Genomic DNA, 22,296 nt, shown 5'->3' on the forward strand with positions numbered 1-22,296 from the left:
TGTTACGAAGACAGAGGTTACTGAAACAGAGGTCGCTGTTTTCACACAGCCTCGGGTCACTTAAGAATCATGGCACCGAGACAGAGGTTACAGCCTCGAGTTGCTTCTGTCTATTACGAAGACAGAGGTTACTGAAACAGAGGTCGCTGTTTTCACACAGCCTCGGTTCACTTAAGCATCATGGCACCGAGACAGAGGTTACAGCCTCGAATTGCTTCTGTCTGTTACGAAGACAGAGGTCACTGTTTGGAAGAAAATAAGAATTAATGTTGATTTGAAGCTTTCGTGAATGCAGGAATCTATACTCTGGTTAAAATTCTGATTTATTTTATACCTACGTGACTTTACCGAAAGAACTAAAAAAATAAGAATTAAGTTTTACCCTGTCTGGCAATAAAAAAACCCCTTTTTTTGCGAGGAATCAACTCTGCTGCATTAACCGCACGCACTTGTGATGAACACGCAAACACATGCTCTAATATATGCAAATCTAGAATTAATATATGGCGTGTCTCCCGCACACAACGCGTCATCCACCACCAGACACCCCCCGGCGCCTCTGCAGCCCCCGGCAACAGTCCCAGCCAATCACCGCCGTCGCTTCTCGTCTACCTTTGATTGGGCCCAACCGATGACGTCACCTCACAGCTTCTGCCTCCTCTCAAGACACCCCCCGGCGCCTCTGCAGCCCCCGGCAACAGTCCCAGCCAATCACCGTTAGCGCCACGGGCAGCGATTTGTCACTGGGTAAACAGCGGGAGGGGGGCGGGGGCGGCGGCGCGGGTGGGGGGGATGACGAGACTCCCCCCCCCCACCACCCCCCAACGGCCGGGGGCGTTCGATTGAATGCGCAGGATGACGTCAGATGATCCGGGTACTAACGGGTTTTTGTTGCCATATAAGGGAGTGGGAGCGGAGCAAAAAAATTCTGCGGAGTCATTCAGGAACGTCGGCACGAAGTTCAGGCGGCCTCAGCCGTCCTCAACATTCCGCGTGAGGTTCGCAGGGTGGAGTTCAGGGCGAGCCTTTCCCCCCCCCAAGCCCCATCGGGCAGCGTAAAGAAGAGGTGAGTGGATACCGGTAAAAGGCGAGGTCGGCTGTTCCGGTCGAGCTTAGGCGATAGACTGCGCTCGGCGACGAGGCCTATTCTCTCACCCTCTCCTAGCCTCTCCACTGCTAGCCTGTTCTCTCTCACGCTCCTAGCCTCTCTACTGCTAGTCTGTTCTCTCACTCTCCTTAGCCTCTCCACTGCTAGCCTGTTCTCTCACGCTCCTAGCCTCTCCACTGCTAGCCTGTTCTCTCTCACGCTCCTAGCCTCTCCACTGCTGCCCTGTTCTCTCTCTCCAAGCCTCTCCACTGCTAGCCTGTTCTCTCACTCTCCTAGCCTCTCCACTGCTAGCCTGTTCTCTCACCCTCTCCTAGCCTCTCCACTGCTAGCCTGTTCTCTCACCCTCTCCTAGCCTCTCCACTGCTAGCCTGTTCTCTCTCTCTCTCCTAGCCTCTCCACTGCTAGCCTGTTCTCTCTCACGCTCCTAGCCTCTCCACTGCTAGCCTGTGCTCTCACCCTCCTGGCCTCTCCACTGCTAGCCTGTTCTCTCACGCTCCTAGCCTCTCCACTGCTAGCCTATTCTCTCTCTCCTAGCCTCTCTACTGCTAGCCTGTTCTCTCACGCTCCTAGCCACTCCACTGCTAGCCTATTCTCTCACCCTCCTTAGCCTCTCCACTGCTAGCCTGTTCTCTCTCACTCTCCTAGCCTCTCCACTGCTAGCCTGTTCTCTCACACTCCTTAGCCCCTCCACTGCTAGCCTGTTCTCTCTCTCACACTCCTTAGTCTCTCCACTGCTAGCCTATTCTCTCACCCTCCTTAGTCTCTCCACTGCTAGCCTGTTCTCTCTCTCACTCTCCTAGCCTCTCCACTGCTAGCCTGTTCTCTCTCACGCTCCTAGCCACTCTACTGCTAGCCTGTTCTCTCACTCTCCTTAGCCTCTCCACTGCTAGCCTGTTCTCTCACGCTCCTAGCCTCTCCACTGCTAGCCTGTTCTCTCTCACGCTCCTAGCCTCTCCACTGCTGCCCTGTTCTCTCTCTCCAAGCCTCTCCACTGCTAGCCTGTTCTCTCACTCTCCTAGCCTCTCCACTGCTAGCCTGTTCTCTCACCCTCTCCTAGCCTCTCCACTGCTAGCCTGTTCTCTCACCCTCTCCTAGCCTCTCCACTGCTAGCCTGTTCTCTCTCCCTCTCCTAGCCTCTCCACTGCTCGCCTGCTCTCTCTCTCTCCTAGCCTCTCCACTGCTAGCCTGTTCTCTCTCACGCTCCTAGCCTCTCCACTGCTAGCCTGTTCTCTCACCCTCCTGGCCTCTCCACTGCTAGCCTGTTCTCTCACGCTCCTAGCCTCTCCACTGCTAGCCTGTTCTCTCTCACGCTCCTAGCCTCTCTACTGCTAGCCTGTTCTCTCACTCTCCTTAGCCTCTCCACTGCTAGCCTGTTCTCTCACGCTCCTAGCCTCTCCACTGCTAGCCTGTTCTCTCTCACGCTCCTAGCCTCTCCACTGCTGCCCTGTTCTCTCTCTCCAAGCCTCTCCACTGCTAGCCTGTTCTCTCACTCTCCTAGCCTCTCCACTGCTAGCCTGTTCTCTCACCCTCTCCTAGCCTCTCCACTGCTAGCCTGTTCTCTCACCCTCTCCTAGCCTCTCCACTGCTAGCCTGTTCTCTCTCCCTCTCCTAGCCTCTCCACTGCTCGCCTGCTCTCTCTCTCTCCTAGCCTCTCCACTGCTAGCCTGTTCTCTCTCACGCTCCTAGCCTCTCCACTGCTAGCCTGTTCTCTCACCCTCCTGGCCTCTCCACTGCTAGCCTGTTCTCTCACGCTCCTAGCCTCTCCACTGCTAGCCTGTTCTCTCACCCTCCTAGCCTCTCCACTGCTAGCCTGTTCTCTCACTCTCCTAGCCTCTCCACTGCTAGCCTGTTCTCTCACCCTCCTAGCCTCTCCACTGCTAGCCTGTTCTCTCACCTTCCTAGCCTCTCCACTGCTAGCCTGTTCTCTCTCACGCTCCTAGCCTCTCTACTGCTAGCCTGTTCTCTCACGCTCCTAGCCTCTTCACTGCTAGCCTGTTCTCTCACTCTCCTAGCCTCTCCACTGCTAGCCTGTTCTCTCACTCTCCTAGCCTCTCCACTGCTAGCCTGTTCTCTCACTCTCCTAGCCTCTCCACTGCTAGCCTGTTCTCTCACTCTCCTAGCCTCTCCACTGCTAGCCTGTTCTCTCTCACTCTCCTAGCCTCTCCACTGCTAGCCTGTTCTCTCTCACTCTCCTAGCGTCTCCACTGCTAGCCTGTTCTCTCTCACCCTCCTAGCCTCTCCACTGCTAGCCTGTTCTCTCTCACTCTCCTAGCCTCTCCACTGCTAGCCTGTTCTCTCACGCTCCTAGCCTCTCTACTGCTAGCCTGTTCTCTCTCACCCTCCTAGCCTCTCCACGGCTAGCCTGTTCTCTCTCACCCTCCTAGCCTCTCTACTACTAGCCTGTTCTCTCACACTCCTAGCCTCTCCACTGCTAGCCTGTTCTCTCACGCTCCTAGCCTCTCCACTGCTAGCCTGTTCTCTCTCTCCTAGCCTCTCCACTGCTAGCCTGTTCTCTCACGCTCCTAGCCTCTCCACTGCTAGCCTGTTCTCTCACCTTCCTAGCCTCTCCACTGCTAGCCTGTTCTCTCTCACTCTCCTAGCCTCTCCACTGCCTGCCTGTTCTCTCTCACTCTCCTAGCCTCTCCACTGCTAGCCTGTTCTCTCTCACGCTCCTAGCCTCTCCACTGCTAGCCTGTTCTCTCACCCTCCTAGCCTCTCCACTGCTAGCCTGTTCTCTCTCACGCTCCTAGCCTCTCTACTGCTAGCCTGTTCCCTCACGCTCCTAGCCTCTCCACTGCTAGCCTGTTCTCTCTCACGCTCCTAGCCTCTCTACTGCTAGCCTGTTCTCTCACTCTCATAGCCTCTCCACGGCTCGCCTGTTCTCTCTCACCCTCCTAGCCTCTCTACTGCTAGCCTGTTCTCTCACGCTCCTAGCCTCTCCACTGCTAGCCTGTTCTCTCACGCTCCTTAGCCTCTCCACTGCTAGCCTGTTCTCTCACGCTCCTTAGCCTCTCCACTGCTAGCCTGTTCTCTCTCTCACTCTCCTAGCCTCTCCACTGCTAGCCTGTTCTCTCTCACGCTCCTAGCCTCTCTACTGCTAGCCTGTTCTCTCACTCTCCTTAGTCTCTCCACTGCTAGCCTGTTCTCTCACGCTCCTAGCCTCTCCACTGCTAGCCTGTTCTCTCTCACGCTCCTAGCCTCTCCACTGCTGCCCTGTTCTCTCTCTCCAAGCCTCTCCACTGCTAGCCTGTTCTCTCACCCTCCTGGCCTCTCCACTGCTAGCCTGTTCTCTCACGCTCCTAGCCTCTCCACTGCTAGCCTGTTCTCTCTCTCCTAGCCTCTCCACTGCTAGCCTGTTCTCTCACGCTCCTAGCCTCTCCACTGCTAGCCTGTTCTCTCACCCTCCTAGCCTCTCCACTGCTAGCCTGTTCTCTCACTCTCCTAGCCTCTCCACTGCCTGCCTGTTTTCTCTCACGCTCCTAGCCTCTCTACTGCTAGCCTGTTCTCTCACGCTCCTAGCCTCTCCACTGCTAGCCTGTTCTCTCACTCTCCTAGTCTCTCCACTGCTAGCCTGTTCTCTCACTCTCCTAGTCTCTCCACTGCTAGCCTGTTCTCTCACTCTCCTAGCCTCTCCACTGCTAGCCTGTTATCTCTCACTCTCCTAGCCTCTCCACTCCTAGCCTGTTCTCTCTCACGCTCCTAGCCTCTCTACTGCTAGCCTGTTCTCTCACGCTCCTAGCCTCTCCACTGCTAGCCTGTTCTCTCACCCTCCTAGCCTCTCCACTGCTAGCCTGTTCTCTCACCCTCCAAGCCTCTCCACTGCTAGCCTGTTCTCTCTCACTCTCCTAGCCTCTCCACTGCCTGCCTGTTCTCTCTCACTCTCCTAGCCTCTCCACTGCTAGCCTGTTCTCTCTCACGCTCCTAGCCTCTCCACTGCTAGCCTGTTCTCTCACCCTCCTAGCTTCTCCACTGCTAGCCTGTTCTCTCTCACGCTCCTAGCCTCTCTACTGCTAGCCTGTTCTCTCACGCTCCTAGCCTCTCCACTGCTAGCCTGTTCTCTCACTCTCCTAGCCTCTCCACTGCTAGCCTGTTCTCTCACTCTCCTAGCCTCCACTGGTAGCCTGTTCTCTCTCTCTCCTAGCCTCTCCACTGCTAGCCTGTTCTCTCTCACTCTCCTAGCCTCTCCACTGCTAGCCTGTTCTCTCTCACTCTCCTAGCCTCTCCACTGCTAGCCTGTTCTCTCTCACGCTCCTAGCCTCTCTACTGCTAGCCTGTTCTCTCACTCTCATAGCCTCTCCACGGCTAGCCTGTTCTCTCACCCTCCTAGCCTCTCTACTGCTAGCCTGTTCTCTCACGCTCCTAGCCACTCCACTGCTAGCCTGTTCTCTCACCCTCCTAGCCTCTCCACTGCTTGCCTGTTGTCTCACTCTCCTAGCCTCTCCACTGCTAGCCTGTTCTCTCTCACTCTCCTAGCCTCTCCACTGCTAGCCTGTTCTCTCTCACTCTTCTAGCCTCTCCACTGCTAGCCTGTTCTCTCACGCTCCTTAGCCTCTCCACTGCTAGCCTGTTCTCTCTCTCACTCTCCTAGCCTCTCCACTGCTAGCCTGTTCTCTCTCACGCTCCTAGCCTCTCTACTGCTAGCCTGTTCTCTCTCTCACTCTCCTAGCCTCTCCACTGCTAGCCTGTTCTCTCACTCTCCTTAGCCTCTCCACTGCTAGCCTGTTCTCTCACGCTCCTAGCCTCTCCACTGCTAGCCTGTTCTCTCACTCTCCTTAGCCTCTCCACTGCTAGCCTGTTCTCTCTCACGCTCCTAGCCTCTCCACTGCTGCCCTGTTCTCTCTCTCCAAGCCTCTCCACTGCTAGCCTGTTCTATCACTCTCCTAGCCTCTCCACTGCTAGCCTGTTCTCTCACCCTCTCCTAGCCTCTCCACTGCTAGCCTGTTCTCTCACCCTCTCCTAGCCTCTCCACTGCTAGCCTGTTCTCTCTCACTCTCCTAGCCTCTCCACTGCTCGCCTGTTCTCTCTCTCTCCCCTAGCCTCTCCACTGCTAGCCTGTTCTCTCTCACGCTCCTAGCCTCTCCACTGCTAGCCTGTTCTCTCACCCTCCTGGCCTCTCCACTGTTAGCCTGTTCTCTCACGCTCCTAGCCTCTCCACTGCTAGCCTATTCTCTCTCTCCTAGCCTCTCTACTGCTAGCCTGTTCTCTCACGCTCCTAGCCACTCCACTGCTAGCCTGTTCTCTCACCCTCCTAGCCTCTCCACTGCTTGCCTGTTGTCTCACTCTCCTAGCCTCTCCACTGCTAGCCTGTTCTCTCACACTCCTTAGCCTCTCCACTGCTAGCCTGTTCTCTCTCTCTCACTCTCCTAGCCTCTCCACTGCTAGCCTGTTCGCTCTCACACTCCTAGCCTCTCTACTGCTAGCCTGTTCTCTCACTCTCCTTAGCCTCTCCACTGCTAGCCTGTTCTCTCACGCTCCTAGCCTCTCCACTGCTAGCCTGTTCTCTCTCACGCTCCTAGCCTCTCCACTGCTGCCCTGTTTTCTCTCTCCAAGCCTCTCCACTGCTAGCCTGTTCTCTCACTCTCCTAGCCTCTCCACTGCTAGCCTGTTCTCTCACCCTCTCCTAGCCTCTCCACTGCTAGCCTGTTCTCTCACCCTCCTGGCCTCTCCACTGCTAGCCTGTGCTCTCACGCTCCTAGCCTCTCCACTGCTAGCCTGTTCTCTCACGCTCCTAGCCTCTCCACTGCTAGCCTGTTCTTTCACCCTCCTAGCCTCTCCACTGCTAGCCTGTTCTCTCACTCTCCTAGCCTCTCCACTGCTAGCCTGTTCTCTCACGCTCCTAGCCTCTCCACTGCTAGCCTGTTCTCTCACCCTCCTAGCCTCTCCACTGCTAGCCTGTTCTCTCACGCTCCTAGCCTCTCCACTGCTAGCCTGTTCTCTCACGCTCCTAGCCTCTCCACTGCTAGCCTGTTCTCTCTCACGCTCCTAGCCTCTCCACTGCTGCCCTGTTCTCTCTCTCCAAGCCTCTCCACTGCTAGCCTGTTCTCTCACTCTCCTAGCCTCTCCACTGCTAGCCTGTTCTCTCACCCCCTCTCCTAGCCTCTCCACTGCTAGCCTGTTCTCTCTCACTCTTCTAGCCTCTACACTGCTAGCCTGTTCTCTCACGCTCCTAGCCTCTCCACTGCTAGCCTGTTCTCTCACCCTCCTAGCCTCTCCACTGCTAGCCTGTTCTCTCACCCTCCTAGCCTCTCCACTGCTAGCCTGTTCTCTCTCACTCTCCTAGCCTCTCCACTGCTAGCCTGTTCTCTCACCCTCCTAGCCTCTCCACTGCTAGCCTGTTCTCTCTCACTCTCCTAGCCTCTCCACTGCCTGCCTGTTCTCTCTCACTCTCCTAGCCTCTCCACTGCTAGCCAGTTCTCTCTCACGCTCCTAGCCTCTCCACTGCTAGCCTGTTCTCTCACGCTCCTAGCCTCTCCACTGCTAGCCTGTTCTCTCTCACGCTCCTAGCCTCTCCACTGCTGCCCTGTTCTCTCTTTCCAAGCCGCTCCACTGCTAGCCTGTTCTCTCACTCTCCTAGCCTCTCCACTGCTAGCCTGTTCTCTCACCCTCTCCTAGCCTCTCCACTGCTAGCCTGTTCTCTCACCCTCTCCTAGCCTCTCCACTGCTAGCTTGTTCTCTCTCACTCTCCTAGCCTCTCCACTGCTAGCCTGTTCTTTCTCACTCTTCTAGCCTCTCCACTGCTAGCCTGTTCTCTCACGCTCCTTAGCCTCTCCACTGCTAGCCTGTTCTCTCACGCTCCTAGCCTCTCCACTGCTAGCCTGTTCTCTCTCACGCTCCTAGCCTCTCCACTGCTGCCCTGTTCTCTCTCTCCAAGCCTCTCCACTGCTAGCCTGTTCTCTCACTCTCCTAGCCTCTCTACTGCTAGCCTGTTCTCTCACCCTCTCCTAGCCTCTCCACTGCTAGCCTGTTCTCTCACCCTCTCCTAGCCTCTCCACTGCTAGCCTGTTCTCTCTCACTCTCCTAGCCTCTCCACTGCTCGCCTGTTCTCTCACGCTCCTAGCCTCTCCACTGCTAGCCTGTTCTCTCTCACGCTCCTAGCCTCTCCACTGCTGCCCTGTTCTCTCTCTCCAAGCCTCTCCACTGCTAGCCTGTTCTATCACTCTCCTAGCCTCTCCACTGCTAGCCTGTTCTCTCACCCTCTCCTAGCCTCTCCACTGCTAGCCTGTTCTCTCACCCTCTCCTAGCCTCTCCACTGCTAGCCTGTTCTCTCTCACTCTCCTAGCCTCTCCACTGCTCGCCTGTTCTCTCTCTCTCCCCTAGCCTCTCCACTGCTAGCCTGTTCTCTCTCACGCTCCTAGCCTCTCCACTGCTAGCCTGTTCTCTCACCCTCCTGGCCTCTCCACTGTTAGCCTGTTCTCTCACGCTCCTAGCCTCTCCACTGCTAGCCTATTCTCTCTCTCCTAGCCTCTCTACTGCTAGCCTGTTCTCTCACGCTCCTAGCCACTCCACTGCTAGCCTGTTCTCTCACCCTCCTAGCCTCTCCACTGCTTGCCTGTTGTCTCACTCTCCTAGCCTCTCCACTGCTAGCCTGTTCTCTCACACTCCTTAGCCTCTCCACTGCTAGCCTGTTCTCTCTCTCTCACTCTCCTAGCCTCTCCACTGCTAGCCTGTTCGCTCTCACACTCCTAGCCTCTCTACTGCTAGCCTGTTCTCTCACTCTCCTTAGCCTCTCCACTGCTAGCCTGTTCTCTCACGCTCCTAGCCTCTCCACTGCTAGCCTGTTCTCTCTCACGCTCCTAGCCTCTCCACTGCTGCCCTGTTTTCTCTCTCCAAGCCTCTCCACTGCTAGCCTGTTCTCTCACTCTCCTAGCCTCTCCACTGCTAGCCTGTTCTCTCACCCTCTCCTAGCCTCTCCACTGCTAGCCTGTTCTCTCACCCTCCTGGCCTCTCCACTGCTAGCCTGTGCTCTCACGCTCCTAGCCTCTCCACTGCTAGCCTGTTCTCTCACGCTCCTAGCCTCTCCACTGCTAGCCTGTTCTTTCACCCTCCTAGCCTCTCCACTGCTAGCCTGTTCTCTCACTCTCCTAGCCTCTCCACTGCTAGCCTGTTCTCTCACGCTCCTAGCCTCTCCACTGCTAGCCTGTTCTCTCACCCTCCTAGCCTCTCCACTGCTAGCCTGTTCTCTCACGCTCCTAGCCTCTCCACTGCTAGCCTGTTCTCTCACGCTCCTAGCCTCTCCACTGCTAGCCTGTTCTCTCACGCTCCTAGCCTCTCCACTGCTAGCCTGTTCTCTCTCACGCTCCTAGCCTCTCCACTGCTGCCCTGTTCTCTCTCTCCAAGCCTCTCCACTGCTAGCCTGTTCTCTCACTCTCCTAGCCTCTCCACTGCTAGCCTGTTCTCTCACCCCCTCTCCTAGCCTCTCCACTGCTAGCCTGTTCTCTCTCACTCTTCTAGCCTCTACACTGCTAGCCTGTTCTCTCACGCTCCTAGCCTCTCCACTGCTAGCCTGTTCTCTCACCCTCCTAGCCTCTCCACTGCTAGCCTGTTCTCTCACCCTCCTAGCCTCTCCACTGCTAGCCTGTTCTCTCTCACTCTCCTAGCCTCTCCACTGCTAGCCTGTTCTCTCACCCTCCTAGCCTCTCCACTGCTAGCCTGTTCTCTCTCACTCTCCTAGCCTCTCCACTGCCTGCCTGTTCTCTCTCACTCTCCTAGCCTCTCCACTGCTAGCCAGTTCTCTCTCACGCTCCTAGCCTCTCCACTGCTAGCCTGTTCTCTCACGCTCCTAGCCTCTCCACTGCTAGCCTGTTCTCTCTCACGCTCCTAGCCTCTCCACTGCTGCCCTGTTCTCTCTTTCCAAGCCGCTCCACTGCTAGCCTGTTCTCTCACTCTCCTAGCCTCTCCACTGCTAGCCTGTTCTCTCACCCTCTCCTAGCCTCTCCACTGCTAGCCTGTTCTCTCACCCTCTCCTAGCCTCTCCACTGCTAGCTTGTTCTCTCTCACTCTCCTAGCCTCTCCACTGCTAGCCTGTTCTTTCTCACTCTTCTAGCCTCTCCACTGCTAGCCTGTTCTCTCACGCTCCTTAGCCTCTCCACTGCTAGCCTGTTCTCTCACGCTCCTAGCCTCTCCACTGCTAGCCTGTTCTCTCTCACGCTCCTAGCCTCTCCACTGCTGCCCTGTTCTCTCTCTCCAAGCCTCTCCACTGCTAGCCTGTTCTCTCACTCTCCTAGCCTCTCTACTGCTAGCCTGTTCTCTCACCCTCTCCTAGCCTCTCCACTGCTAGCCTGTTCTCTCACCCTCTCCTAGCCTCTCCACTGCTAGCCTGTTCTCTCTCACTCTCCTAGCCTCTCCACTGCTCGCCTGTTCTCTCTCTCTCTCCTAGCCTCTCTACTGCTAGCCTGTTCTCTCTCACGCTCCTAGCCTCTCCACTGCTAGCCTGTTCTCTCACCCTCCTGGCCTCTCCACTGCTAGCCTGTTCTCTCACGCTCCTAGCCTCTCCACTGCTAGCCTATTCTCTCTCTCCTAGCCTCTCTACTGCTAGCCTGTTCTCTCACGCTCCTAGCCACTCCACTGCTAGCCTGTTCTCTCACCCTCCTAGCCTCTCCACTGCTTGCCTGTTGTCTCACTCTCCTAGCCTCTCCACTGCTAGCCTGTTCTTTCACACTTCTTAGCCTCTCCACTGCTAGCCTGTTCTCTCTCTCACTCTCCTAGCCTCTCCACTGCTAGCCTGTTCTCTCTCACACTCCTAGCCTCTCTACTGCTAGCCTGTTCTCTCACTCTCCTTAGCCTCTCCACTGCTAGCCTGTTCTCTCACGCTCCTAGCCTCTCCACTGCTAGCCTGTTCTCTCTCACGCTCCTAGCCTCTCCACTGCTGCCCTGTTCTCTCTCTCCAAGCCTCTCCACTGCTAGCCTGTTTTCTCACCCTCTCCTAGCCTCTCCACTGCTAGCCTGTTCTCTCTCACTCTCCTAGCCTCTCCACTGCTAGCCTGTTCTCTCTCACTCTCCTAGCCTCTCCACTGCTCGCCTGTTCTCTCTCTCTCTCCTAGCCTCTCCACTGCTAGCCTGTTCTCTCTCACGCTCCTAGCCTCTCCACTGCTAGCCTGTTCTCTCACCCTCCTGGCCTCTCCACTGCTAGCCTGTTCTCTCACGCTCCTAGCCTCTCCACTGCTAGCTTGTTCTCTCTCTCCTAGCCTCTCCACTGCTAGCCTGTTCTCTCACGCTCCTAGCCTCTCCACTGCTAGCCTGTTCTCTCACCCTCCTAGCCTCTCCACTGCTAGCCTGTTCTCTCACTCTCCTAGCCTCTCCACTGCTAGCCTGTTCTCTCACGCTCCTAGCCTCTCCACTGCTAGCCTGTTCTCTCACCCTCCTAGCCTCTCCACTGCTAGCCTGTTCTCTCTCACTCTCCTAGCCTCTCCACTGCTAGCCTTTTCTCTCACCCTCCTAGCCTCTCCACTGCTAGCCTGTTCTCTCTCACTCTCCTAGCCTCTCCACTGCCTGCCTGTTCTCTCTCACTCTCCTAGCCTCTCCACTGCTAGCCAGTTCTCTCACCCTCCTAGCCTCTCCACTGCTAGCCTGTTCTCTCTCACGCTCCTAGCCTCTCTACTGCTAGCCTGTTCTCTCACGCTCCTAGCCTCTCCACTGCTAGCCTGTTCTCTCACTCTCCTAGCCTCTCCACTGCTAGCCTGTTCTCTCACTCTCCTAGCCTCTCCACTGCTAGCCTGTTCTCTCTCACTCTCCTAGCCTCTCCACTGCCTGCCTGTTCTCTCTCACTCTCCTAGCCTCTCCACTGCTAGCCAGTTCTCTCACCCTCCTAGCCTCTCCACTGCTAGCCTGTTCTCTCTCACGCTCCTAGCCTCTCTACTGCTAGCCTGTTCTCTCACGCTCCTAGCCTCTCCACTGCTAGCCTGTTCTCTCACTCTCCTAGCCTCTCCACTGCTAGCCTGTTCTCTCACTCTCCTAGCCTCTCCACTGCTAGCCTGTTCTCTCACCCTCCTAGCCTCTCCACTGCTAGCCTGTTCTCTCTCACTCTCCTAGCCTCTCCACTGCTAGCCTGTTCTCTCTCACTCTCCTAGCCTCTCCACTGCTCGCCTGTTCTCTCTCTCTCTCCTAGCCTCTCCACTGCTAGCCTGTTCTCTCTCACGCTCCTAGCCTCTCCACTGCTAGCCTGTTCTCTCACCCTCCTGGCCTCTCCACTGCTAGCCTGTTCTCTCACGCTCCTAGCCTCTCCACTGCTAGCTTGTTCTCTCTCTCCTAGCCTCTCCACTGCTAGCCTGTTCTCTCACGCTCCTAGCCTCTCCACTGCTAGCCTGTTCTCTCACCCTCCTAGCCTCTCCACTGCTAGCCTGTTCTCTCACTCTCCTAGCCTCTCCACTGCTAGCCTGTTCTCTCACCCTCCTAGCCTCTCCACTGCTAGCCTGTTCTCTCTCACTCTCCTAGCCTCTCCACTGCTAGCCTTTTCTCTCACCCTCCTAGCCTCTCCACTGCTAGCCTGTTCTCTCTCACTCTCCTAGCCTCTCCACTGCCTGCCTGTTCTCTCTCACTCTCCTAGCCTCTCCACTGCTAGCCAGTTCTCTCACCCTCCTAGCCTCTCCACTGCTAGCCTGTTCTCTCTCACGCTCCTAGCCTCTCTACTGCTAGCCTGTTCTCTCACGCTCCTAGCCTCTCCACTGCTAGCCTGTTCTCTCACTCTCCTAGCCTCTCCACTGCTAGCCTGTTCTCTCACTCTCCTAGCCTCTCCACTGCTAGCCTGTTCTCTCTCACTCTCCTAGCCTCTCCACTGCTAGCCTGTTCTCTCTCACTCTCCTAGCCTCTCCACTGCTAGCCTGTTCTCTCTCACGCTCCTAGCCTCTCTACTGCCTGCCTGTTCTCTCTCACTCTCCTAGCCTCTCCACTGCTAGCCAGTTCTCTCACCCTCCTAGCCTCTCCACTGCTAGCCTGTTCTCTCTCACGCTCCTAGCCTCTCTACTGCTAGCCTGTTCTCTCACGCTCCTAGCCTCTCCACTGCTAGCCTGTTCTCTCACTCTCCTAGCCTCTCCACTGCTAGCCTGTTCTCTCACTCTCCTAGCCTCTCCACTGCTAGCCTGTTCTCTCTCACTCTCCTAGCCTCTCCACTGCTAGCCTGTTCTCTCTCACTCTCCTAGCCTCTCCACTGCTAGCCTGTTCTCTCTCACGCTCCTAGCCTCTCTACTGCTAGCCTGTTCTCTCACTCTCATAGCCTCTCCACGGCTAGCCTGTTCTCTCTCACCCTCCTAGCCTCTCTACTGCTATCCTGTTCTCTCACGCTCCTAGCCTCTCCACTGCTAGCCTGTTCTCTCACGCTCCTTAGCCTCTCCACTGCTAGCCTGTTCTCTCACGCTCCTTAGCCTCTCCACTGCTAGCCTGTTCTCTCTCTCACTCTCCTAGCCTCTCCACTGCTAGCCTGTTCTCTCTCACGCTCCTAGCCTCTCTACTGCTAGCCTGTTCTCTCACTCTCCTTAGCCTCTCCACTGTTAGCCTGTTCTCTCACGCTCCTAGCCTCTCCACTGCTGCCCTGTTCTCTCTCCAAGCCTCTCCACTGCTAGCCTGTTCTCTCACCCTCCTGGCCTCTCCACTACTAGCCTGTTCTCTCACGCTCCTAGCCTCTCCACTGCTAGCCTGTTCTCTCTCTCCTAGCCTCTCCACTGCTAGCCTGTTCTCTCACGCTCCTCGCCTCTCCACTGCTAGCCTGTTCTCTCACCCTCCTAGCCTCTCCACTGCTAGCCTGTTCTCTCACTCTCCTAGCCTCTCCACTGCTAGCCTGTTCTCTCACCCTCCTAGCCTCTCCACTGCTAGCCTGTTCTCTCTCACTCTCCTAGCCTCTCCACTTGCCTGCCTGTTCTCTCACTCTCCTAGCCTCTCCACTGCTAGCCTGTTCTCTCTCATGCTCCTAGCCTCTCCACTGCTAGCCTGTTCTCTCACCCTCCTAGCCTCTCCACTGCCTGCCTGTTCTCTCTCACTCTCCTAGCCTCTCCACTGCTAGCCAGTTCTCTCACCCTCCTAGCCTCTCCACTGCTAGCCTGTTCTCTCTCACGCTCCTAGCCTCTCTACTGCTAGCCTGTTCTCTCACGCTCCTAGCCTCTCCACTGCTAGCCTGTTCTCTCACTCTCCTAGCCTCTCCACTGCTAGCCTGTTCTCTCACTCTCCTAGCCTCTCCACTGCTAGCCTGTTCTCTCTCTCCTAGCCTCTCCACTGCTAGCCTGTTCTCTCTCACTCTCCTAGCCTCTCCACTGCTAGCCTGTTCTCTCTCACTCTCCTAGCCTCTCCACTGCTAGCCTGTTCTCTCTCACGCTCCTAGCCTCTCTACTGCTAGCCTGTTCTCTCACTCTCATAGCCGCTCCACGGCTAGCCTGTTCTCTCTCACCCTCCTAGCCTCTCTACTGCTATCCTGTTCTCTCACGCTCCTAGCCTCTCCACTGCTAGCCTGTTCTCTCACGCTCCTTAGCCTCTCCACTGCTAGCCTGTTCTCTCACGCTCCTTAGCCTCTCCACTGCTAGCCTGTTCTCTCTCTCACTCTCCTAGCCTCTCCACTGCTAGCCTGTTCTCTCTCACGCTCCTAGCCTCTCTACTGCTAGCCTGTTCTCTCACTCTCCTTAGCCTCTCCACTGCTAGCCTGTTCTCTCACGCTCCTAGCCTCTCCACTGCTGCCCTGTTCTCTCTCTCCAAGCCTCTCCACTGCTAGCCTGTTCTCTCACCCTCCTGGCCTCTCCACTACTAGCCTGTTCTCTCACGCTCCTAGCCTCTCCACTGCTAGCCTGTTCTCTCTCTCCTAGCCTCTCCACTGCTAGCCTGTTCTCTCACGCTCCTCGCCTCTCCACTGCTAGCCTGTTCTCTCACCCTCCTAGCCTCTCCACTGCTAGCCTGTTCTCTCACTCTCCTAGCCTCTCCACTGCTAGCCTGTTCTCTCACCCTCCTAGCCTCTCCACTGCTAGCCTGTTCTCTCTCACTCTCCTAGCCTCTCCACTGCCTGCCTGTTCTCTCACTCTCCTAGCCTCTCCACTGCTAGCCTGTTCTCTCTCATGCTCCTAGCCTCTCCACTGCTAGCCTGTTCTCTCACCCTCCTAGCCTCTCCACTGCTAGCCTGTTCTCTCACCCTCCTAGCCTCTCCACTGCTAGCCTGTTCTCTCTCACTCTCCTAGCCTCTCCACTGCCTGCCTGTTCTCTCTCACTCTCCTAGCCTCTCCACTGCTAGCCTGTTCTCTCTCACGCTCCTAGCCTCTCCACTGCTAGCCTGTTCTCTCACCCTCCTAGCCTCTCCACGGCTAGCCTGTTCTCTCTCACGCTCCTAGCCTCTCTACTGCTAGCCTGTTCTCTCACGCTCCTAGCCTCTCCACTGCTAGCCTGTTCTCTCACTCTCCTAGCCTCTCCACTGCTAGCCTGTTCTCTCACTCTCCTAGCCTCTCCACTGCTAGTCTGTTCTCTCTCTCCTAGCCTCTCCACTGCTAGCCTGTTCTCTCTCACTCTCCTAGCCTCTCCACTGCTAGCCTGTTCTCTCTCATTCTCCTAGCCTCTCCACTGCTAGCCTGTTCTCTCTCTCACTCTCCTAGCCTCTCCACTGCTAGCCTGTTCTCTCTCACGGTCCTAGCCTCTCCACTGCTGCCCTGTTCTCTCTCTCCAAGCCTCTCCACTGCTAGCCTGTTCTCTCACTCTCCTAGCCTCTCCACTGCTAGCCTGTTCTCTCACCCTCTCCTAGCCTCTCCACTGCTAGCCTGTTCTCTCACCCTCTCCTAGCCTCTCCACTGCTAGCCTGTTCTCTCTCACTCTCCTAGCCTCTCCACTGCTCGCCTGTTCTCTCTCACTCTCCTAGCCTCTCCACTGCTAGCCTGTTCTCTCTCACGCTCCTAGCCTCTCCACTGCTAGCCTGTTCTCTCACCCTCTCCTAGCCTCTCCACTGCTAGCCTGTTCTCTCTCCCTCTCCTAGCCTCTCCACTGCTCGCCTGCTCTCTCTCTCTCCTAGCCTCTCCACTGCTAGCCTGTTCTCTCTCACGCTCCTAGCCTCTCCACTGCTAGCCTGTTCTCTCACCCTCCTGGCCTCTCCACTGCTAGCCTGTTCTCTCACGCTCCTAGCCTCTCCACTGCTAGCCTGTTCTCTCACCCTCCTAGCCTCTCCACTGCTAGCCTGTTCTCTCACTCTCCTAGCCTCTCCACTGCTAGCCTGTTCTCTCACCCTCCTAGCCTCTCCACTGCTAGCCTGTTCTCTCTCACCTTCCTAGCCTCTCCACTGCTAGCCTGTTCTCTCTCACGCTCCTAGCCTCTCTACTGCTAGCCTGTTCTCTCACGCTCCTAGCCTCTCCACTGCTGCCCTGTTCTCTCTCTCCAAGCCTCTCCACTGCTAGCCTGTTCTCTCACTCTCCTAGCCTCTCCACTGCTAGCCTGTTCTCTCACCCTCTCCTAGCCTCTCCACTGCTAGCCTGTTCTCTCACCCTCTCCTAGACTCTCCACTGCTAGCCTGTTCTCTCTCCCTCTCCTAGCCTCTCCACTGCTCGCCTGCTCTCTCTCTCTCCTAGCCTCTCCACTGCTAGCCTGTTCTCTCACCCTCCTGGCCTCTCCACTGCTAGCCTGTTCTCTCACGCTCCTAGCCTCTCCACTGCTAGCCTGTTCTCTCACCCTCCTAGCCTCTCCACTGCTAGCCTGTTCTCTCACTCTCCTAGCCTCTCCACTGCTAGCCTGTTCTCTCACCCTCCTAGCCTCTCCACTGCTAGCCTGTTCTCTCACCTTCCTAGCCTCTCCACTGCTAGCCTGTTCTCTCTCACGCTCCTAGCCTCTCTACTGCTAGCCTGTTCTCTCACGCTCCTAGCCTCTTCACTGCTAGCCTGTTCTCTCACTCTCCTAGCCTCTCCACTGCTAGCCTGTTCTCTCACTCTCCTAGCCTCTCCACTGCTAGCCTGTTCTCTCACTCTCCTAGCCTCTCCACTGCTAGCCTGTTCTCTCACTCTCCTAGCCTCTCCACTGCTAGCCTGTTCTCTCTCTCCTCGCCTCTCCACTGCTAGCCTGTTCTCTCACTCTCCTAGCCTCTCCACTGCTAGCCTGTTCTCTCACTCTCCTAGCCTCTCCACTGCTAGCCTGTTCTCTCTCACTCTCCTAGCCTCTCCACTGCCTGCCTGTTCTCTCTCACTCTCCTAGCCTCTCCACTGCTAGCCTGTACTCTCTCACGCTCCTAGCCTCTCCACTGCTAGCCTGTTCTCTCACCCTCCTAGCCTCTCCACTGCTAGCCTGTTCTCTCTCACGCTCCTAGCCTCTCTACTGCTAGCCTGTTCCCTCACGCTCCTAGCCTCTCCACTGCTAGCCTGTTCTCTCTCACTCTCCTAGCCTCTCCACTGCTAGCCTGTTCTCTCACCCTCCTAGCCTCTCCACTGCTAACCTGTTCTCTCTCACTTTCCTAGCCTCTCCACTGCCTGCCTGTTCTCTCTCACTCTCCTAGCCTCTCCACTGCTAGCCTGTTCTCTCACGCTCCTAGCCTCTCCACTGCTAGCCTGTTCTCTCACCCTCCTAGCCTCTCCACTGCTAGCCTGTTCTCTCTCACGCTCCTAGCCTCTCTACTGCTAGCCTATTCTCTCACGCTCCTAGCCTCTCCACTGCTAGCCTGTGCTCTCACTCTCCTAGCCTCTCCACTGCTAGCCTGTTCTCTCTCTCCTAGCCTCTCCACTGCTAGCCTGTTCTCTCTCACTCTCCTAGCCTCTCCACTGCTAGCCTGTTCTCTCTCACTCTCCTAGCCTCTCCACTGCTAGCCTGTTCTCTCTCACGCTCCTAGCCTCTCTACTGCTAGCCTGTTCTCTCACGCTCCTAGCCTCTCCACTGCTAGCCTGTTCTCTCACGCTCCTTAGCCTCTCCACTGCTAGCCTGTTCTCTCTCTCACTCTCCTACCCTCTCCACTGCTAGCCTGTTCTCTCTCACGCTCCTAGCCTCTCTACTGCTAGCCTGTTCTCTCACTCTCCTTAGTCTCTCCACTGCTAGCCTGTTCTCTCACGCTCCTAGCCTCTCCACTGCTAGCCTGTTCTCTCTCACGCTCCTAGCCTCTCCACTGCTGCCCTGTTCTCTCTCTCCAAGCCTCTCCACTGCTAGCCTGTTCTCTCACCCTCCTGGCCTCTCCACTGCTAGCCTGTTCTCTCACGCTCCTAGCCTCTCCACTGCTAGCCTGTTCTCTCTCTCCTAGCCTCTCCACTGCTAGCCTGTTCTCTCACGCTCCTAGCCTCTCCACTGCTAGCCTGTTCTCTCACTCTCCTAGCCTCTCCACTGCTAGCCTGTTCTCTCACCCTCCTAGCCTCTCCACTGCTAGCCTGTTCTCTCACCTTCCTAGCCTCTCCACTGCTAGCCTGTTCTCTCTCACGCTCCTAGCCTCTCCACTGCTAGCCTGTTCTCTCACTCTCCTAGCCTCTCCACTGCTAGCCTGTTCTCTCTCTCCTAGCCTCTCCACTGCTAGCCTGTTCTCTCTCACTCTCCTAGCCTCTCCACTGCTAGCCTGTTATCTCTCACTCTCCTAGCCTCTCCACTGCTAGCCTGTTCTCTCACGCTCCTAGCCTCTCTACTGCTAGCCTGTTCTCTCACTCTCATAGCCTCTCCACGGCTAGCCTGTTCTCTCTCACCCTCCTAGCCTCTCTACTGCTAGCCTGTTCTCTCACACTCCTAGCCTCTCCACTGCTAGCCTGTTCTCTCACGCTCCTAGCCTCTCCACTGCTAGCCTGTTCTCTCTCTCCTAGCCTCTCCACTGCTAGCCTGTTCTCTCACGCTCCTAGCCTCTCCACTGCTAGCCTGTTCTCTCACCCTCCTAGCCTCTCCACTGCTAGCCTGTTCTCTCTCACTCTCCTAGCCTCTCCACTGCCTGCCTGTTCTCTCTCACTCTCCTAGCCTCTCCACTGCTAGCCTGTTCTCTCTCACGCTCCTAGCCTCTCCACTGCTAGCCTGTTCTCTCACCCTCCTAGCCTCTCCACTGCTAGCCTGTTCTCTCTCACGCTCCTAGCCTCTCTACTGCTAGCCTGTTCCCTCACGCTCCTAGCCTCTCCACTGCTAGCCTGTTCTCTCTCACTCTCCTAGCCTCTCCACTGCTAGCCTGTTCTCTCACCCTCCTAGCCTCTCCACTGCTAGCCTGTTCTCTCTCACTTTCCTAGCCTCTCCACTGCCTGCCTGTTCTCTCTCACTCTCCTAGCCTCTCCACTGCTAGCCTGTTCTCTCACGCTCCTAGCCTCTCCACTGCTAGCCTGTTCTCTCACCCTCCTAGCCTCTCCACTGCTAGCCTGTTCTCTCTCACGCTCCTAGCCTCTCTACTGCTAGCCTATTCTCTCACGCTCCTAGCCTCTCCACTGCTAGCCTGTTCTCTCACTCTCCTAGCCTCTCCACTGCTAGCCTGTGCTCTCACTCTCCTAGCCTCTCCACTGCTAGCCTGTGCTCTCACTCTCCTAGCCTCTCCACTGCTAGCCTGTTCTCTCTCTCCTAGCCTCTCCACTGCTAGCCTGTTCTCTCTCACTCTCCTAGCCTCTCCACTGCTAGCCTGTTCTCTCTCACGCTCCTAGCCTCTCTACTGCTAGCCTGTTCTCTCACTCTCATAGCCTCTCCACGGCTCGCCTGTTCTCTCTCACCCTCCTAGCCTCTCTACTGCTAGCCTGTTCTCTCACGCTCCTAGCCTCTCCACTGCTAGCCTGTTCTCTCACGCTCCTTAGCCTCTCCACTGCTAGCCTGTTCTCTCTCTCACTCTCCTAGCCTCTCCACTGCTAGCCTGTTCTCTCTCACGCTCCTAGCCTCTCTACTGCTAGCCTGTTCTCTCACTTTCCTTAGTCTCTCCACTGCTAGCCTGTTCTCTCACGCTCCTAGCCTCTCCACTGCTAGCCTGTTCTCTCTCACGCTCCTAGCCTCTCCACTGCTGCCCTGTTCTCTCTCTCCAAGCCTCTCCACTGCTAGCCTGTTCTCTCACCCTCCTGGCCTCTCCACTGCTAGCCTGTTCTCTCACGCTCCTAGCCTCTCCACTGCTAGCCTGTTCTCTCTCTCCTAGCCTCTCCACTGCTAGCCTGTTCTCTCACGCTCCTAGCCTCTCCACTGCTAGCCTGTTCTCTCACCCTCCTAGCCTCTCCACTGCTAGCCTGTTCTCTCACTCTCCTAGCCTCTCCACTGCCTGCCTGTTTTCTCTCACGCTCCTAGCCTCTCTACTGCTAGCCTGTTCTCTCTCACGCTCCTAGCCTCTCCACTGCTAGCCTGTTCTCTCACTCTCCTAGTCTCTCCACTGCTAGCCTGTTCTCTCACTCTCCTAGTCTCTCCACTGCTAGCCTGTTCTCTCACTCTCCTAGCCTCTCCACTGCTAGCCTGTTCTCTCTCACTCTCCTAGCCTCTCCACTGCTAGCCTGTTATCTCTCACTCTCCTAGCCTCTCCACTGCTAGCCTGTTATCTCTCACTCTCCTAGCCTCTCCACTCCTAGCCTGTTCTCTCTCACGCTCCTAGCCTCTCTACTGCTAGCCTGTTCTCTCACTCTCATAGCCTCTCCACGGCTAGCCTGTTCTCTCTCACCCTCCTAGCCTCTCTACTGCTAGCCTGTTCTCTCACGCTCCTAGCCTCTCCACTGCTAGCCTGTTCTCTCACCCTCCTAGCCTCTCCACTGCTAGCCTGTTCTCTCTCACTCTCCTAGCCTCTCCACTGCTAGCCTGTTCTCTCACCCTCCTAGCCTCTCCACTGCTAGCCTGTTCTCTCTCACTCTCCTAGCCTCTCCACTGCCTGCCTGTTCTCTCTCACTCTCCTAGCCTCTCCACTGCTAGCCTGTTCTCTCTCACGCTCCTAGCCTCTCCACTGCTAGCCTGTTCTCTCTTACTCTCCTAGCCTCTCCACTGCCTGCCTGTTCTCTCTCACTCTCCTAGCCTCTCCACTGCTAGCCTGTTCTCTCACCCTCCTAGCTTCTCCACTGCTAGCCTCTTCTCTCTCACGCTCCTAGCCTCTCTACTGCTAGCCTGTTCTCTCACGCTCCTAGCCTCTCCACTGCTAGCCTGTTCTCTCACTCTCCTAGCCTCCACTGGTAGCCTGTTCTCTCTCTCTCCTAGCCTCTCCACTGCTAGCCTGTTCTCTCTCACTCTCCTAGCCTCTCCACTGCTAGCCTGTTCTCTCTCACTCTCCTAGCCTCTCCACTGCTAGCCTGTTCTCTCTCACGCTCCTAGCCTCTCTACTGCTAGCCTGTTCTCTCACTCTCATAGCCTGTCCACGGCTAGCCTGTTCTCTCACCCTCCTAGCCTCTCTACTGCTAGCCTGTTCTCTCACGGTCCTAGCCTCTCCACTGCTAGCCTGTTCTCTCACGTTCCTTAGCCTCTCCACTGCTAGCCTGTTCTCTCTCTCACTCTCCTAGCCTCTCCACTGCTAGCCTGTTCTCTCTCTCCTAGCCTCTCCACTGCTAGCCTGTTCTCTCACGCTCCTCGCCTCTCCACTGCTAGCCTGTTCTCTCACCCTCCTAGCCTCTCCACTGCTAGCCTGTTCTCTCACTCTCCTAGCCTCTCCACTGCTAGCCTGTTCTCTCACCCTCCTAGCCTCTCCACTGCTAGCCTGTTCTCTCTCACTCTCCTAGCCTCTCCACTGCCTGCCTGTTCTCTCACTCTCCTAGCCTCTCCACTGCTAGCCTGTTCTCTCTCATGCTCCTAGCCTCTCCACTGCTAGCCTGTTCTCTCACCCTCCTAGCCTCTCCACTGCTAGCCTGTTCTCTCACCCTCCTAGCCTCTCCACTGCTAGCCTGTTCTCTCTCACTCTCCTAGCCTCTCCACTGCCTGCCTGTTCTCTCTCACTCTCCTAGCCTCTCCACTGCTAGCCTGTTCTCTCTCACGCTCCTAGCCTCTCCACTGCTAGCCTGTTCTCTCACCCTCCTAGCCTCTCCACTGCTAGCCTGTTCTCTCTCACGCTCCTAGCCTCTCTACTGCTAGCCTGTTCTCTCACGCTCCTAGCCTCTCCACTGCTAGCCTGTTCTCTCACTCTCCTAGCCTCTCCACTGCTAGCCTGTTCTCTCACTCTCCTAGCCTCTCCACTGCTAGTCTGTTCTCTCTCTCCTAGCCTCTCCACTGCTAGCCTGTTCTCTCTCACTCTCCTAGCCTCTCCACTGCTAGCCTGTTCTCTCTCATTCTCCTAGCCTCTCCACTGCTAGCCTGTTCTCTCTCTCACTCTCCTAGCCTCTCCACTGCTAGCCTGTTCTCTCTCACGGTCCTAGCCTCTCCACTGCTGCCCT

At 56.5% G+C, this 22,296-nt stretch overlaps 1 protein-coding gene across 3 annotated transcripts in view; it reads left to right on the forward strand.

The window, feature by feature from the left end:
* Positions 1 to 891: 891 nt before the first annotated feature.
* The window catches only part of LOC142921744 (baculoviral IAP repeat-containing protein 7-B-like), a 514,621-nt gene continuing 493,216 nt past the window's right edge, over positions 892 to 22,296 (forward strand). For 2 of the 3 annotated variants that reach the window (XM_076063064.1, XM_076063066.1), the window contains exon 1: positions 893 to 1,066. The gene's annotated coding sequence lies outside the window, so the exon portion shown is untranslated. Of the gene's footprint in view, positions 1,067 to 22,296 lie in introns of all 3 variants that reach the window. The other variant, XM_076063065.1, reaches the window with a different exon arrangement.

The sequence above is a fragment of the Petromyzon marinus genome, unplaced genomic scaffold, assembly GCF_048934315.1.
Source record: "Petromyzon marinus isolate PM22_M1 ecotype Great Lakes invasive population unplaced genomic scaffold, UKy_Petmar_22M1.pri1.0 PM_G_Scaffold_89, whole genome shotgun sequence".
Classification (NCBI taxonomy): Eukaryota; Metazoa; Chordata; class Hyperoartia; order Petromyzontiformes; family Petromyzontidae; genus Petromyzon; species Petromyzon marinus.